Raw genomic sequence first — 5,000 nt, 5'->3', positions numbered from 1 at the left:
GAATTATGCTCAGAAATTCTTTCAGTCAAGATGGATTGAGGAACACTTGTAAAGTGCAGTGAGTGAAGTGATCAAGTATCAGTGGGGTGAACTCTAAATCATATGCTCATGCAAGGGCTTCAGTGCTCACTAGTCCTTACATATTGGGAGTCGTAGGTCTTAGGATTTTCATCCAAATGGTATCATGGAGAGCTCTTTATATGTAATCACCTTGAAGCAGCTTATAGTTTCTGTGCTTTGGCCTCGACTCTAAGTATCATGTCTCAAAGCGGCTCTTTAGATAAGCTTTCAATCAATACTCCTAAACCAGTTGGTTTTAAGGTATTAGGTGTTGAAGCACCCCTAAGGATTTACTTGCTCAAGCCTCTTTCCTTGACACATCTCAACCACAAGAATTTACTAGGATAACAACTCTTTGAGTTTTTTGTTTCTTTCTTTCTTTTTCTGCCTAGTAATTGATGCTCAGAGCCTTGGGCCATATTCCTTTTGCTTTTTTTTTTCTTTATTTTCTTTTGTTTTGTTTGCTGCTTCTTGGATCAATAGATTTTTGAGAATCTCCACAATACTTCTTTGAACTTCATGTCCCGCCTATGAGCTCCCATGCAAGTTTTCACAAGCATGCAACCTCAATACATAATCATACAACTAGAACCACCACTTCTCCTAATCTTTTGCTTGCCTCAAAATTGTTTAATTCCTCAATCCTTCTTTTTCAAAGAACTTTCATGTGATGCATTTCTTGGAAATTGAGTGCAAACAAGTTTTGAAAATGAGAATGTTGTGAATGATCAAACATCTTGCTTATTGAATTATATAGAAAGAAATTATACTATGCAGACAGGCAGGGTAATTAAGGATACAATCCAACTTTCAATCACAGCAATATTTGATGTAGAACAATCACTTAACAATACAACCTGTTGGAGTTCAATTGCTTTCCTTTTTCTCATCATCATTGTTGCTGACCTTCATGTTCATCTTTCTCCTTTTTGATGATGTTCAAACCTCCAAAAGCTTGTATGTCATTCTGCAATGATATTGAAAGTTGCTTGTTCCCCAAGCACTTGGAAACAATGGTTAATTTTCATGATTTATTTGCGGGCTTTTTGAACTTACTTTGGTGTGGGAACACCAAACTTAGTACCTTGCCCACGGTTAACCATGTGTGATAATTTCTTTTTCTTTTTCAAAAGTGATAGAACTGAAAACTAAGGAAAACAATAAAATGGCTAACTAGTTCGTCCAGTATGCTTGAAGCCTACATTATGCAGAAAGTGAGAATGTGTGTGTTAATGGGGTTTTGGTGGACACCAAACTTAGAATCCTTCATTCTCCCTTAGATTGTTTTGGTGTGCAACACCAAACTTAGCTTCTTGCATTATAGATAAAACTACTTAACCTTTTTATTGAAATAGATATGAAAAGAGAACTACCTCAGGTTGGGTTGCCTCCCAACAAGCGCTCTTTTATTGTCACTAGCTTGACATCTTGCTCTTTGATTATGGAGGCTGGAAATCATAATGCCTCAGTTTTTCTCCTCTTGCTGTAGGATTCCTTTCCTCCATGACCTGCACAATCACAAACAATCCAAATGAAAATTGGATATTCTCATGCCAGAATGTAGTCAGAGGATTAGTTGACACCATGTGTCAAACAGTTGGTAAACTTGAGAGATTAATGAACGAAAATCACTTCTCTTGTTTATTTATCAAGCTATGAGAATCATATTTAGCAGGATGAGCCAAGGAAATTTCACTCTATTGCTAGAATGAGGTTTCTATTAGCTCAGGCAAAACTTCAAACAGTTAGTGGGTTAGTAAAAATTAAAGAAAAAGTGCTTGATCTAGATTACCACCTCACTTAATCATTGTCAATCTAATCAATCCCCGACAACGGCGCCAAAAACTTGATGAGTATTTTGGAGGAAAATAAATCTCTCCCAAAACACACAAATCCAACCGGCAAGTGTACCGGGTCGTATCAAGTAATAAAAACTCACGGGAGTGAGGTCGATCCCACAGGGATTGAAGGATTGAGCAATTTTAGTTTAGTGGTTGATTTAGTCAAGCGAATCAAGATTTGGTTGATGGTTTTGTGACTTGAAGAATTAAATTGCATTGAAGTAAAGAGAACAAGAAATAAATTGCTGAAACGTAAAGAACAAGAAATTAAATGGCGGAAGCTTAGAGTGCAAGAAATGTAAATTGCGGAATCTTAAAGCGCAAGGAATGTAAATTGCTTGAAATGTAAAGGGGATTGGGATGTGGATTTGCAGAAATTAAACAAGGAAAAATTAAATTGCATCAAACAGAAGAGTAAAAGGGAATTGGGATTGGATCGGATCTTATAGCAGAAAAGTAAATGAACATGGAAAGAAAGAAACAGAATGTAAATTGGGGATTTGGATCTCAGGACCCAGAGACTAGAAAACTAAGTCTAGATCTCAATGCCTTCCTAGATCCAATAAGAACAATTGCAAAGGAATTGTAAATTGCAAGAGAATAGATGAGAATCAAGTAACAGAAACGGAAATTCAAATTCAGTAAATAAAGCAGAGAGATCCAAGATTGAGATTGAAACAGAATTTCTTCAAATCTCCAACCCAAGATCCAAGACAAGTGTAATTGATATTGAAAGCAATAAAACTAAGAGGAAGAGAAGTGAATTCTCCTTCCCCAAGACAAAGAAATTAAAGATCACTCAATATCAAAAGCTCTCCGAAAACTATTATGAAAATTCCAAAAGAAAGCTCTCCAAAAACTTGAATTCTATCCTATTTATACACTTTTCAAAAATAATCTTCAAGCCTTGAGTTGGGCCTTTACTCTTGGTGGAATTGGGTTGAAAGAGGCCTTGGTTGATTGCTCTTGAAGTTTGAAGAAGAACCAAAGTGAACCAATTGAACCAGGTTTGAGTTTTGCAAGAGTTGGACCAAAAGTTTGAGCCAAAGTTAGGGGTCTAACTTTGGCTCCAACTTTTCACATCAGCTAGCATATTCTGCTACTACTCATGTTGGTGCCAACGTTAGGGGTCTAACTTTGACCCTAACGTTGGACTTGTCTTGTATGCTAGTGGCGCCAACGTTAGCCTCCAAGTTAGGGGGCTAACGTTGGCGCAAACGTTGGCCCCTCTCCCTTATGTTTTCATGTGCCAACGTTAGCCTCCAAGTTAGGGGGCTAACGTTGGCGCAAACGTTGGATGGCCAGGGAGGAATTCATGTGCCAACGTTAGCCTCCAAGTTAGGGGGCTAACGTTGGCGCAAACGTGGGATGGCCAGGGAGGAAATTTCAAGTTCCAACGTTAGCCTCCAAGTTAGGGGGCTAACGTTGGGGCTAACTTCTTGCTTCCTGGTTCAATTTCACTTATTCCATTGTCCTCTCTTCACTCCTAGCCATTCCTCTTTGCTTCAACCTTTCTCCAAGCTTTCTTCACCTATCATTAATCTACCAAACTCATCAAAGCTATGCTCAAAATCATGAGATATTCATTCTTTCATAATATGCAACAAATATAGCATAAAACCTCATGAAATGGCATAAATTCATATATGGTTGGTTCAATCAAGGGAAACATGAAAATCTACTCAATTAGCTTGCTTGTAGCTCAAGAAAGTGCATAATTCTAATGAAAACAAAAGAAAAAGACTAGCTAAAATAGGCTAGGATGGCTTGTCATCAGCCGCTGGGCAGCTTTCAAAGGAAGGGACGAAGGAGACTCGAGGGACAGCCCGAAGCGTCAGGCGCTTTGGACAATAACCGAATAGCTGCACCGTCTAGATTAAGCCACACGCACTACCCACACACCGCTCATCCGCCACCACGGTCCGCAAACACAGCACGCCCGGACGAATCGCGCCCCGCACGCCTAGGCGCGTGCAGGCAAGCGGAAGCACACGAGGTAGCCGAGTCAGCGCCGCTGGGCAGGGTTCGGGGGAAGCGACGAAGAACATTCAAGGGACAGCCAGATGCGTGACGTGCTTCGGGCGATAGCCGAACAGCCGCACCGTCTTAAGCAACACGCCCAACGCACACTGCATCGGGCACCGTCGTACGTCGACCCTAGACGTAGGGCGAGCACGACACGTTGCCCCTCGGGAGTGGACACGAACAGGTAACCATCTTCCGCAATGTGCCCCCTCAAAGTGCTGGGACGAGCACGTCGCGTTGCCCCCTGCCCACGACACCCGCTGCCACACGCATATCCATCATCCGCGTCGTGCGCAACACTAGGCCTGGCCAATCGTTGGGCTGCGCAAGCCGCGTTGCCCCTCGCGGGGGCGCACAGGCCCCCGCCGTTCCCACGTCGTGCTCGGACTTGGGATGATCCCCCTAGTCCTGGGCCGAGCACAAGGTGTTGCCTCGAGCGTGTGCCCAAGGCACAACTCCACCACGCCATGCTCCCTAGGTGGTGCCTAGGTGGGCCGTGCACGGACGTGTTTTCCTTCTTGTTGGTCCTTCGGTGATCGGGGTTCACCGCAGCCAGACGCTCGTGCTCGACCTTGGACCCGTGGCGGGGACCCCGGCGGCACACCACAACCACAACATGCTTGCTAGTGTGCCTAGGGGATGGCAAGGCAACGTGCATCTTGCTGGCATTGCGCCCAGCAAGCCTTTGGGCAACTCAAGTTTCAGCAGCACGACACCCCTCCCCCCTATAATAGGCTGCCGAGCCATTACCAAAGTGCCACGGGTAGACATCCTTTTCCGTGAGGAGACATACTCAAGGAAAGTGCACTAGAGGTCGAATTTTGAAGCCGTTTTTTGCAAAAACGTCTAGAAAAATAAGATCTTTCCATCCTCCAAATTTGGTGAATTTACATCGTCTGGATTTTTTTTGACGATTTTTTTAATGCCCGGAAAGACGGAAATTCAAAAAAATGAAAAACGAAGCAAACGTGCGATTTTTGACCTGAATTTTTTTGTGAAGCCTTTACATAATATTTCCAAGGTTCCCTCAAAATTTCACAAAAAATGCACAAGCCAATTCTGAGATATGAAAAT

This window comes from Arachis hypogaea, chromosome 17 (genome assembly GCF_003086295.3).
Source record: "Arachis hypogaea cultivar Tifrunner chromosome 17, arahy.Tifrunner.gnm2.J5K5, whole genome shotgun sequence".
NCBI classification, from domain to species: domain Eukaryota; kingdom Viridiplantae; phylum Streptophyta; class Magnoliopsida; order Fabales; family Fabaceae; genus Arachis; species Arachis hypogaea.
This window is presented reverse-complemented; position numbering follows the sequence as displayed.